The sequence below is a fragment of the Pecten maximus genome, chromosome 10, assembly GCF_902652985.1.
Source record: "Pecten maximus chromosome 10, xPecMax1.1, whole genome shotgun sequence".
Taxonomy (NCBI): domain Eukaryota; kingdom Metazoa; phylum Mollusca; class Bivalvia; order Pectinida; family Pectinidae; genus Pecten; species Pecten maximus.
The window spans coordinates 35748358-35763484 of NC_047024.1; positions in this window are offsets into that span (position 1 = coordinate 35748358).

Genomic DNA, 15127 nt, shown 5'->3' on the forward strand with positions numbered 1-15127 from the left:
TAGTCCACTAGAGGAGGATAACGGCAGATCTCGGAGAGTAATAGTCCACTAGAGGAGGATAACGGCAGATCTCGGGGACTTAAAGTAAGGGGGTCTATATATATTGATGTAAAATACATATGCCCAGTTATTAGGGAACCAACACTCTGGTTGAATTGATTAATTAAAACATATCCTAGATGTTGGTGTCCCGCCATCTCACTGTCGTCGTATCGATAATAATTACTGATTTTCAACATATCAATACACACTACATGGTTATATCCGATCAAACGGACGATAATTTTGCGAGGAAATATCGTAAATCCTATATCTCTCAGACCACCAGCAGCTGTTCTAAGACTATACTCATTAAATTGTTGAGACGTTTTGTTGTAATTTAAGGTCTCAGAGTAGAGATAGGAAATGTTAGGGGTACTTTTGTATCTAATGTACCTTAGTGTGTTATCTTCATGAGACTTGTGATATATGTTAACGCTGATGTTCATTACATTGTATTAGGAGTCTCACGAACCAGTAGCTACACTCGTAGTTTAACATTTTGGTTAATGTGTAGATCACAAGTTCCTACATGCTCAGACGGACCAAAGTTGTATAGGGACGTAATACAACATGTCGGAGTTGTTAGCGTGTCACCTAAATTCAACTGCTGAGGCGTTTTCTTGTTATTAAAGTGGTTGAAACCAATAGCCTAAGTTTAATTATAAGGAAATGTCAGTGGCACTTTTGTAATGTGGTATGTTCGCTTAGGCTGACTGTACTACGATATGACAGCTTTGATAGACTTGTGGATTAGAATATTACTGATGTTATTTTAATACCGGGGTATGCTAGGATATTAAAATCTATTACTACGGCGGTTTGTTAGCTTCGATAGACTCGTGGAATAGGTAGTTACAGATGTTATTGAAGTACCGCGACATGTTAGCATTGACAGACTTATGGAATAGGATATTATGCTCTCCCTCATTATATTCGTCCGAACATAAAGTAATTAATTTCAAATGAATAACAAACACATTAATGGGATTGCAGCTCGTTGCTCATTCATTTTAATCGATAACACATCAAAATCAAACATGTTCATGAACAAAACCATCGCCCCACAACACCTATCCTCCTATAAACCTCTGCTAACCGGCATAACTAAGATATACGCGATTATACATTTAACCTGAATACACCTTACGGTTCTAGCACGTATATGTATACGAAGAGAACCAAATATAACAAAAATCGCGTACAAAATAAATCAACGTGTATGTAGTGTTGAACAACGAACTCGAAAGACCGCATAGAGCACGTGTTGTATATAGCCCTACACCACGTGACATCCACCCCGATGACCACCCTATGAACTACCGAATACTTACGAAAACAACCGAACTTAATTCCATTTGTGTTCTCCCTCATTATATTCGTCCGAACATAAAGTAATTAATTTCAAATGAATAACAAACACATTAATGGGATTGCAGCTCGTTGCTCATTCGAAAAGCAAAGGTGTGTGAAAAAGATATTACGTTTAGATATTTAAATTCAAAGGCACTGACAACTGTGTACTTAGTGGATCCTTTATGTATCCGTCCTTAGCTACGTCTGACTTCCATCGACCATGGGCCTTTAACAGACGAGCAGACACCTGCTGATTTGTCGACACCTCAGTCGCCCCACCACTCCTTAAACTATGTAAACCAAACTTCTTTCTGTCTAGGCCTATAGATGACAGAGCATCCAAAAGTAACTCCCTCGCCCTGGTGTACGATAAAGGTTTATTCAAATTACATAACTTATAACTGTTCGATTTTTTACAAGAAACAACTGCGTGAAAAATAAAAGCGTCAGGACTTTCTGAAATGCCGGCTAGCTCTAAGTATCTACACATCCACAACACTGGACAAGTTACCTCCCCTGTTCTAGCGATAACAACCTTATTCCCTCTCCTATATATGTCCGTTTTACTGCGTTCAATGACAATACTCATGTATTCCTTAAAAACAGCTATATGTTTAACCATCAACTGTGCTATTTCGTTAAACCTTAGAAAACCTGCGAATCCTATCAAAAACATATTACACAATCTTAAATTTGGAAGATTAGTAAGGTCCGAACCGTACTTTGATATTATCTTCTTGATAATGTCCGAAGAAATGGGTTCCTTCTTTTGAACTTCCTTACACACCATACGCCTCGCTCCTCCCAATAACAGTAGAATTAATTTATCCTCGCAAGGATTAGATAGCAAATGTACGTCATGATATCTCTTAATACTGTAGTAAAAAGAGTTGATAACGGACTCCGATTCGTTCATCTGGACCCGCGCACTAATAAAAACAGCTACTGTGGAAACTGCGGCCGGTAAACAACTTAAGCCTTTGGAATCACACCAGCTCCTGAATATCCTGAAATAAGTGTCGTACTTCGAGTTGGTCCGTTCGCTTCTCCCTTTTCATATAATAGAAGGAATTTGATGAGCGGCTGACTTGAACTCTGAATCATCCGAAGCCCGTATAGACTGTAATATAGCCCCAATTCCCCGGCCGTCCGTAACAGCACCTGAAGACTTCAGTGAGGCTCTCTGAATTGAAAAGAAAAAATGCTCGATAAGACAAGACATTCACTGAAAAGAAATCCACTTATACCAAAACATCTCGTTTCGACATGGTCGTATTTTTTTTTTTTTTTTTTTACAGTATCGTAATCGACTTCATTTCAGCATGGCTGTAATACAACATACAATGTACATATATATGTCGCCCCTCTGACTAGATTTCTTGTAGCATGGCTTATTTTATTATGTGTCATGTTTGTAGCCACTCACACAGGGACTGACCTTCATCTTCTCATGGAGAAATTGATTTTTAATGCCAGTACATTACTGTCAAATTTTCCATCTGTGAAAATACTGTTCACATCGGAACCAGAGACAAAAAAGCTTGACGGCTTGACAAATTCTATATGATCTTCTATGAATGTGTGAAAACATAATTTCTGCTCATTCCAAATAATAGGCCAATATATAGCAGACACCCACTTGGGAACTATCAAAATCCCTCTATATGGTGGCATATTTCTGCCATCGTGTTATTTTAGGTCGCGTTACGGTAACACGACTTGTCGAGATAATTATGTCGACAAGTCGTGTTATTAACACGGCAAGTCGTGTTATTATGGCGACCTGTCGCGATAATTTATCACGACCGGTCAAGTTAGGTTATCGCGGATCTCGACCTAAAATGTGCTTTTGCCCAGATATGCCATCTACTTAACGTTTCGAAACGTCTCGGGCTTTACACTGATATTATTACGCATGGCTGACAGGGAACAGTTGCTCTGACCTAAAGTACAAATGTAATGAACTTAAAATGTGTGTGTGTGTGTGTGTGTTTTTTTTTAATCCTGTAATATTCAAACCATAATGTAGACCTGTAATTATTCATTCAAACTAATAACTTAATCTCCAAGTGCTATATGAGCTAAGTCCCTACCGCTACCAAACGGGATATGCACGAACCAAAGTCATTAAAATGTGTTTATCTATGAAATATTTGATCCCTTGACTTTTGTACCTCTTCCTATATTTCTATATAGACAAAAGTCCTTGCCAAATCCCTGTGACAGTTACAAATGGTTTGGGCTAAAGCGGTAATACTCTAAGTCTTTATCGAACATCCGATATATACATTATTTTTATCGTTATTGATACTAAGATTATATTCAAGTCCTGATTTTCTTAAATAGCTTATTTTCTTATTATCTTGACGAGATGAGTGTATGCTGTTTTTCTACAGTTTCGAATCGAATGATTAAAAATTAAGTATTAAAAAACAAGAAAAATGGATGAGGTCAAAAATAGCATCTTATAAAGGAACTGAGAGTAGGATTCTTATTGATTATAATGTCTGGGGAAACTCGAAACACTGGCTGACAATATCAACTACTACGATACACATATATTTTGCAGTAAGTTTAAAGATTTCATAATATACTTCTGTATATACTTAGCCAGTATCATTAAACTTGTCGCACGAAGAGGGATGGCAATAGAGTTATAGTCCACTAGAGGAGGTTAACGGCAAATCTCGGAGAGTAATAGTCCACTAGAGGAGGTTAACGGCAAATCTCGGAGAGTAATAGTCCGCTAGAGGAGGTTAACGGCAAATCTCGGAGAGTAATAGTCCACTAGAGGAGGATAACGGCGATCTCAGGGACTTAAAGTAAGGGGGTCTATATATATTGATGTAAAATACATATGCCCAGTTATTAGGGAACCAACACTCTGGTTAAATTGATTAATTAAAACATATCCTTAGATGTTGGTGTCCCGCCATCTCACTGTCGTCGTATCGATAATAATTACTGATTTTCAACATAAGTTCGTGCGTTTTTATCAATACACACTACATGGTTATATCCGATCAAACGGACGATAATTTTGTGAGGAAATATCGTAAATCCTATATCTCTCAGACCACCAGCAGCTGTTCTAAGACTATACTCATTAAATTGTTGAGACGTTTTGTTGTAATTTAAGGTCTCAGAGTAGAGATAGGAAATGTTAGGGGTACTTTTGTATCTAATGTACCTTAGTGTGTTATCTTCATGAGACTTGTGATATATGTTAACGCTGATGTTCATTACATTGTATTAGGAGTCTCACGAACCAGTAGCTACACTCGTAGTTTAACATTTTGGTTAATGTGTAGATCACAAGTTCCTACATGCTCAGACGGACCAAAGTTGTATAGGGACGTAAAACAACATGTCGGAGTTGTTAGCGTGTCACCTAAATTCAACTGCTGAGGCGTTTTCTTGTTATTAAAGTGGTTGAAACCAATAGCCTAAGTTTAATTATAAGGAAATGTCAGTGGCACTTTTGTAATGTGGTATGTTCGCTTAGGCTGACTGTACTACGATATGACAGCTTTGATAGACTTGTGGATTAGAATATTACTGATGTTATTTTAATACCGCGGTATGCTAGGATATTAAAATATATTACTACGGCGGTTTGTTAGCTTCGATAGACTTGTGGAATAGGTAGTTACAGATGTTATTGAAGTACCGCGACATGTTAGCATTGACAGACTTATGGAATAGGATATTATGCTCTCCCTCATTATATTCGTCCGAACATAAAGTAATTAATTTCAAATGAATAACAAACACATTAATGGGATTGCAGCTCGTTGCCCATTCATTTTAATCGATAACACATCAAAATCAAACATGTTCATGAACAAAACCATCGCCCCACAACACCTATCCTCCTATAAACCTCTGCTAACCGGCATAACTAAGATATACGCGATTATACATTTAACCTGAATACACCTTACGGTTCTAGCACGTATTTGTATACGAAGAGAACCAAATATAACAAAAATCGCGTACAAAATAAATCAACGTGTATGTAGTGTTGAACAACGAACTCGAAAGACCGCATAGAGCACGTGTTGTATATAGCCCTACACCACGTGACATCCACCCCGATGACCACCCTATGAACTACCGAATACTTACGAAAACAACCGAACTTAATTCCATTTGTGTTCTCCCTCATTATATTCGTCCGAACATAAAGTAATTAATTTCAAATGAATAACAAACACATTAATGGGATTGCAGCTCGTTGCTCATTCGAAAAGCAAAGGTGTGTGAAAAAGATATTACGTTTAGATATTTAAATTCAAAGACACTGACAACTGTGTACTTAGTGGATCCTTTATGTATCCGTCCTTAGCTACGTCTGACTTCCATCGACCATGGGCCTTTAACAGACGAGCAGACACCTGCTGATTTGTCGACACCTCAGTCGCCCCACCACTCCTTAAACTATGTAAACCAAACTTCTTTCTGTCTAGGCCTATAGATGACAGAGCATCCAAAAGTAACTCCCTCGCCCTGGTGTACGATAAAGGTTTATTCAAATTACATAACTTATAACTGTTCGATTTTTTACAAGAAACAACTGCGTGAAAAATAAAAGCGTCAGGACTTTCTGAAATGCCGGCTAGCTCTAAGTATGTACACATCCACAACACTGGACAAGTTACCTCCCCTGTCCTAGCGATAACAACCTTATTCCCTCTCCTATATATGTCCGTTTTACTGCGTTCAATGACAATACTCATGTATTCCTTAAAAACAGCTATATGTTAAACCCTCAACTGTGCTATTTCGTTAAACCTTAGAAAACCTGCGAATCCTATCAAAAACATATTACACAATCTTAAATTTGGAAGATTAGTAAGGTCCGAACCGTACTTTGATATTATCTTCTTGATAATGTCCGAAGAAATGGGTTCCTTCTTTTGAACTTCCTTACACACCATACGCCTCGCTCCTCCCAATAACAGTAGAATTAATTTATCCTCGCAAGGATTAGATAGCAAATGTACGTCATGATATCTCTTAATACTGTAGTAAAAAGAGTTGATAACGGACTCCGATTCGTTCATCTGGACCCGCGCACTAATAAAAACAGCTACTGTGGAAACTGCGGCCGGTAAACAACTTAAGCCTTTGGAATCACACCAGCTCCTGAATATCCTGAAATAAGTGTCGTACTTCGAGTTGGTCCGTTCGCTTCTCCCTTTTCATATAATAGAAGGAATTTGATGAGCGGCTGACTTGAACTCTGAATCATCCGAAGCCCGTATAGACTGTAATATAGCCCCAATTCCCCGGCCGTCCGTAACAGCACCTGAAGACTTCAGTGAGGCTCTCTGAATTGAAAAGAAAAAATGCTCGATAAGACAAGACATTCACTGAAAAGAAATCCACTTATACCAAAACATCTCGTTTCGACATGGTCGTATTTTTTTTTTTTTTTTTTTACAGTATCGTAATCGACTTCATTTCAGCATGGCTGTAATACAACATACAATGTACATATATATGTCGCCCCTCTGACTAGATTTCTTGTAGCATGGCTTATTTTATTATGTGTCATGTTTGTAGCCACTCACACAGGGACTGACCTTCATCTTCTCATGGAGAAATTGATTTTTAATGCCAGTACATTACTGTCAAATTTTCCATCTGTGAAAATACTGTTCACATCGGAACCAGAGACAAAAAAGCTTGACGGCTTGACAAATTCTATATGATCTTCTATGAATGTGTGAAAACATAATTTCTGCTCATTCCAAATAATAGGCCAATATATAGCAGACACCCACTTGGGAACTATCAAAATCCCTCTATATGGTGGCATATTTCTGCCATCGTGTTATTTTAGGTCGCGTTACGGTAACACGACTTGTCGAGATAATTATGTCGACAAGTCGTGTTATTAACACGGCAAGTCGTGTTATTATGGCGACCTGTCGCGATAATTTATCACGACCGGTCAAGTTAGGTTATCGCGGATCTCGACCTAAAATGTGCTTTTGCCCAGATATGCCATCTACTTAACGTTTCGAAACGTCTCGGGCTTTACACTGATATTATTACGCATGGCTGACAGGGAACAGTTGCTCTGACCTAAAGTACAAATGTAATGAACTTAAAATGTGTGTGTGTGTGTGTGTTTTTTTTTAATCCTGTAATATTCAAACCATAATGTAGACCTGTAATTATTCATTCAAACTAATAACTTAATCTCCAAGTGCTATATGAGCTAAGTCCCTACCGCTACCAAACGGGATATGCACGAACCAAAGTCATTAAAATGTGTTTATCTATGAAATATTTGATCCCTTGACTTTTGTACCTCTTCCTATATTTCTATATAGACAAAAGTCCTTGCCAAATCCCTGTGACAGTTACAAATGGTTTGGGCTAAAGCGGTAATACTCTAAGTCTTTATCGAACATCCGATATATACATTATTTTTATCGTTATTGATACTAAGATTATATTCAAGTCCTGATTTTCTTAAATAGCTTATTTTCTTATTATCTTGACGAGATGAGTGTATGCTGTTTTTCTACAGTTTCGAATCGAATGATTAAAAATTAAGTATTAAAAAACAAGAAAAATGGATGAGGTCAAAAATAGCATCTTATAAAGGAACTGAGAGTAGGATTCTTATTGATTATAATGTCTGGGGAAACTCGAAACACTGGCTGACAATATCAACTACTACGATACACATATATTTTGCAGTAAGTTTAAAGATTTCATAATATACTTCTGTATATACTTAGCCAGTATCATTAAACTTGTCGCACGAAGAGGGATGGCAATAGAGTTATAGTCCACTAGAGGAGGTTAACGGCAAATCTCGGAGAGTAATAGTCCACTAGAGGAGGTTAACGGCAAATCTCGGAGAGTAATAGTCCGCTAGAGGAGGTTAACGGCAAATCTCGGAGAGTAATAGTCCACTAGAGGAGGATAACGGCAGATCTCAGGGACTTAAAGTAAGGGGGTCTATATATATTGATGTAAAATACATATGCCCAGTTATTAGGGAACCAACACTCTGGTTAAATTGATTAATTAAAACATATCCTTAGATGTTGGTGTCCCGCCATCTCACTGTCGTCGTATCGATAATAATTACTGATTTTCAACATAAGTTCGTGCGTTTTTATCAATACACACTACATGGTTATATCCGATCAAACGGACGATAATTTTGTGAGGAAATATCGTAAATCCTATATCTCTCAGACCACCAGCAGCTGTTCTAAGACTATACTCATTAAATTGTTGAGACGTTTTGTTGTAATTTAAGGTCTCAGAGTAGAGATAGGAAATGTTAGGGGTACTTTTGTATCTAATGTACCTTAGTGTGTTATCTTCATGAGACTTGTGATATATGTTAACGCTGATGTTCATTACATTGTATTAGGAGTCTCACGAACCAGTAGCTACACTCGTAGTTTAACATTTTGGTTAATGTGTAGATCACAAGTTCCTACATGCTCAGACGGACCAAAGTTGTATAGGGACGTAAAACAACATGTCGGGAGTTGTTAGCGTGTCACCTAAATTCAACTGCTGAGGCATTTTCTTGTTATTAAAGTGGTTGAAACCAATAGCCTAAGTTTAATTATAAGGAAATGTCAGTGGCACTTTTGTAATGTGGTATGTTCGCTTAGGCTGACTGTACTACGATATGACAGCTTTGATAGACTTGTGGATTAGAATATTACTGATGTTATTTTAATACCGGGGTATGCTAGGATATTAAAATATATTACTACGGCGGTTTGTTAGCTTCGATAGACTCGTGGAATAGGTAGTTACAGATGTTATTGAAGTACCGCGACATGTTAGCATTGACAGACTTATGGAATAGGATATTATGTTCTCCCTCATTATATTCGTCCGAACATAAAGTAATTAATTTCAAATGAATAACAAACACATTAATGGGATTGCAGCTCGTTGCTCATTCATTTTAATCGATAACACATCAAAATCAAACATGTTCATGAACGAAACCATCGCCCCACAACACCTATCCTCCTATAAACCTCTGCTAACAGGCATAACTAAGATATACGCGATTATACATTTAACCTGAATACACCTTACGGTTCTAGCACGTATTTGTATACGAAGAGAACCAAATATAACAAAAATCGCGTACAAAATAAATCAACGTGTATGTAGTGTTGAACAACGAACTCGAAAGACCGCATAGAGCACGTGCGTGCCTTATATAGCCCTACACCACGTGACATCCACCCCGATGACCACCCTATGAACTACCGAATACTTACGAAAACAACCGAACTTAATTCCATTGGTGTTCTCCCTCATTATATTCGTCCGAACATAAAGTAATTAATTTCAAATGAATAACAAACACATTAATGGGATTGCAGCTCGTTGCTCATTCGAAAAGCAAAGGTGTGTGAAAAAGATATTACGTTTAGATATTTAAATTCAAAGACACTGACAACTGTGTACTTAGTGGATCCTTTATGTATCCGTCCTTAGCTACGTCTGACTTCCATCGACCATGGGCCTTTAACAGACGAGCAGACACCTGCTGATTTGTCGACACCTCAGTCGCCCCACCACTCCTTAAACTATGTAAACCAAACTTCTTTCTGTCTAGGCCTATAGATGACAGAGCATCCAAAAGTAACTCCCTCGCCCTGGTGTACGATAAAGGTTTATTCAAATTACATAACTTATAACTGTTCGATTTTTTACAAGAAACAACTGCGTGAAAAATAAAAGCGTCAGGACTTTCTGAAATGCCGGCTAGCTCTAAGTATGTACACATCCACAACACTGGACAAGTTACCTCCCCTGTCCTAGCGATAACAACCTTATTCCCTCTCCTATATATGTCCGTTTTACTGCGTTCAATGACAATACTCATGTATTCCTTAAAAACAGCTATATGTTAAACCCTCAACTGTGCTATTTCGTTAAACCTTAGAAAACCTGCGAATCCTATCAAAAACATATTACACAATCTTAAATTTGGAAGATTAGTAAGGTCCGAACCGTACTTTGATATTATCTTCTTGATAATGTCCGAAGAAATGGGTTCCTTCTTTTGAACTTCCTTACACACCATACGCCTCGCTCCTCCCAATAACAGTAGAATTAATTTATCCTCGCAAGGATTAGATAGCAAATGTACGTCATGATATCTCTTAATACTGTAGTAAAAAGAGAGTTGATAACGGACTCCGATTCGTTCATCTGGACCCGCGCACTAATAAAAACTGCTACTGTGGAAACTGCGGCCGGTAAACAACTTAAGCCTTTGGAATCACACCAGCTCCTGAATATCCTGAAATAAGTGTCGTACTTCGAGTTGGTCCGTTCGCTTCTCCCTTTTCATATAATAAAAGAATTTGATGAGCGGCTGACTTGAACTCTGAATCATCCGAAGCCCGTATAGACTGTAATATAGCCCCAATTCCCCGGCCGTCCGTAACAGCACCTGAAGACTTCAGTGAGGCTCTCTGAATTGAAAAGAAAAAATGCTCGATATGACAAGACATTCACTGAAAAGAAATCCACTTATACCAAAACATCTCGTTTCGACATGGTCGTATTTTTTTTTTTTTTTTTTACAGTATCGTAATCGACTTCATTTCAGCATGGCTGTAATACAACATACAATGTACATATATATGTCGCCCCTCTGACTAGATTTCTTGTAGCATGGCTTATTTTATTATGTGTCATGTTTGTAGCCACTCACACAGAGACTGACCTTCATCTTCTCATGGAGAAATTGATTTTTAATGCCAGTACATTACTGTCAAATTTTCCATCTGTGAAAATACTGTTCACATCGGAACCAGAGACAAAAAAGTTTGACGGCTTGACAAATTCTATATGATCTTCTATGAATGTGTGAAAACATAATTTCTGCTCATTCCAAATAATAGGCCAATATATAGCAGACACCCACTTGGGAACTATCAAAATCCCTCTAGCCTTGCAAATCTGACAATGTGCCAGAACTCTTGGTACTAAATAAGGAGGGGGCACAAGCCAATTCATACCCACGGACCAATCATATGCAAACGCATCAACACCTGATGTACATGGTACCCAAAACTTAGAATAAAATGTGTCAAGCTTCTTATTATTGCAATCAGCAAACCTGTCGCATGTACAGGGTCCCCATTTTCTATTTAGTAATATAAACACATTATCGGATACCGACCAATCGTCAAAATCGAACATTTTACTGTACATATCTGCCTCAACGTTAAGCTCTCTGGGTACCCATTCGACCTCAATCTTAATGCTAAATTTTATACATAACTTGTAAACACTTTATGCTAACTTCTGCAAAGCCTCCACCATGCTACCTTTGCTAACTATCCTGACCACATTTTGATTATCTGTGTAAACTTTAACAAGTTTTCCTGATAAAATACTGCCCCGCGAAAGCAAAACGATTTCTACGGTTCTTACTCTCTCCAAGTAGAACTTTGTAATTTCTCCTCCTCATTCCACATTAAGTGTACTACATTCTTGTCAGAACCTACTGTGAAACCCGCACCGGCGAAACCACTCGCACCTGTAAACACTATACTTTCTGGTGTATTGTGTACCTTAGTAACGGGATTACTCGGAATACCCTCTAGACTCCCCAACCAAAAAGTTAGTTCATTCACTGCCTGAGATGACACAGAGAATACTCGATCCCACGAATCCCTGTGACAAACAAACATAGACAAATGCTTTGTCATCAGCTGACAAATACTACCTAGAGCAGGTTTAAAGGATATTATCTTTCCCACTACCGAAGCTAAGGGCGAACTTGATTCTAGCTTGCCGTCAGTGCCGTTTGCCGGTTTTGAGCTTGCCGACGGCACGTACATTCAAGCAAAGCGGCTCATTTGCAATATGGCCGACATAGACCAAAACATATTTTTATTTTTTTTATTTTATACATTTATATATGAATAAACTATTTCAGAAGCATTGTAAACAACGAACGCTGCAGAACATTCAAAATCAGCTTATTTTGCAATATATATATGACTAAAATAGCCCGACCGGATCAAAATAAGTTGAAAATCTTTAACGTCTCACTTAATTTAATCTTTCGGTTGAACACGTCGCCATCTTGTTTGCCGGTGTGCCGGTGGTTTCAAACCGGCAGGAATTTGCGCCGATCGGCACATGCCGAAATTGCGCGCGCATATTCGGGACACAATCAAGTAATTTTACCGCCTTCCCACCTTGCCGCCGGCACACCGGCACGTCAGAATCAAGTTCGCCCTAAGTCTCTTGCCGTTAAACGAATTTTTTTATGTTGAAAACTCTCAATCAGTCTTGTAATTGAAACTACCTTTTTTCTAGGAATCTCTAAATTTCCAGTCTCCAAATTCCATAAGAAACCCAACTAAATGATTTGCTTAGTAGGAATGAACTGCGATTTTTCAAAATTTGGCACAAATCCTGAACTCAAGATAGAATCTCTAACGAAGTGAGAAAAACAAGTACATTATATTTTTCCCGCGCACCACCAACCATCATCTAAATACGCCAATATTTTACAAGTACGCGTACAACCTTGGTAAAAATGTGACCGGCTGAACTGAGGCCGAAAGGTAAAACAGTAAACTCGTAATAACTTGTATCATTCCCAGTTTTCCAATAAAACCCAAGAAATTTCTGATGTTCAGAATGAATATCAATATGATGATAGCCACTTTTGAGATCAAACTTGTACATATAAAAACCTTGCCGCGCATAATGTAATGCCTCGTTCACACCCTCAAATTTGACCATCTTTTCGACATATTGATTAACGTGTCTCAAATCGAGAACTAATCTCTTTTTGCCTGTACTGTTGACAGAAACTGTTAAAGGATTGCAAACATAAGGACGATCGACTTGCTTTATACACCCAGCCTTTAGAAGTTCAGATATAGCTTCAACTACTGATGTTACTGAAGTACCGCGGTACGTTAGTGTTGACAGACTTATGGAATAGGACTTACTGAAGGAGCGCGGTACGTTAGTGTCGACAGACTTGTGGAATAGGACTTACTGAAGGAGCGCGGTACGTTAGTGTTGACAGACTTGTGGAATAGGACTTACTGAAGGAGCGCGGTACGTTAGTGTTGACAGACTTGTGGAATAGGACTTACTGAAGGAGCGCGGTACGTTAGTGTTGACAGACTTGTGGAATAGGACTTACTGAAGGAGCGCGGTACGTTAGTGTTGACAGACTTGTGGAATAGGACTTACTGAAGGAGCGCGGTACGTTAGTGTCGACAGACTTGTGGAATAGGACTTACTGAAGGAGCGCGGTACGTTAGTGTTGACAGACTTATGGAATAGGACTTACTGATGTTACTGAAGGAGCGCGGTACGTTAGTGTTGACAGACTTATGGAATAGGACTTACTGAAGGAGCGCGGTACGTTAGTGTTGACAGACTTATGGATTAGGACTTACTGAAGGAGCGCGGTACGTTAGTGTTGACAGACTTATGGAATAGGACTTACTGATGTTACTGAAGGAGCGCGGTACGTTAGTGTTGACAGACTTATGGAATAGGACTTACTGAAGGAGCGCGGTACGTTAGTGTTGACAGACTTGTGGAATAGGACTTACTGAAGGAGCGCGGTACGTTAGTGTTGACAGACTTGTGGAATAGGACTTACTGAAGGAGCGCGGTACGTTAGTGTCGACAGACTTGTGGAATAGGACTTACTGATGTTACTGAAGGAGCGCGGTATGTTAAAGTTGACAGACTTATGGAATAGGACTTACTGATGTTACTGAAGGAGCGCGGTACGTTAGCATTGACAGACTCGTATGGCAAGCCAAATTGTCATTTATTCGTGGAGCAATGTTGGTCCAGTATTTTACCAAATCCTATATCCTTATAAGATATATAATATGTTTATAAGATATCTTATTTAAAGTTTATGTGATATGTTATGTAACATACAAGATATCTCATAAAAGATATAAGATATTTCACAAACTTTTCTTTATAAGATATCTTACATAATATATAATAAGATATCATACGTATTATTTATATTATATCTATTAAAGAACGAGACTCTCGCGATGGCCGAGTGGTTAAGGTGTCCCGACACTTTACCACTAGCCCTCCACCTCTGGGTTGCGAGTTCGAAACCTACGTGGGGCAGTTGCCAGGTTCTGACCGTAGGCCGGTGGTTTTTCTCCGGGTACTCCGGCTTTCCTCCACCTCCAAAACCTGGCACGTCCTTAAATGACCCTGGCTGTTAATAGGACGTTAAACAAAAACAAAACAAAACAAACTCTCGCGAAACCGACAAAAAGTCCGATATGGAAAGTCAAGTTGTCATTTATTCATAGAGCAATGTTCATCCAATATTTAACCTATATGTAAGATATGCCATAAAGAAAATGAAATATATAAGATGTCTTGCATATTATATACGATATCTATACGATACATGCGATGTCTTATATATTATATAAGATATCTTTTAAAGAACAGTTTATGAGTTTCCGAGAATGACTGCTCCCTCTGTAAGGTCACTTCAATTTTTTGTTTGAATGCCCGCAAAATACAACTGAAAGAGTGGACGAAACGGCGGCTGCCACAATCAACTGAATTAAATGATAACATTTATGAATATGACAATATTAAAACTGTATCAAACCATTGTGTGCAGTTTAAGCTTCTGTCATGTGTTCCGATGAGATTTTCTCGGCTCCGTCATCGAGTGGAGGAG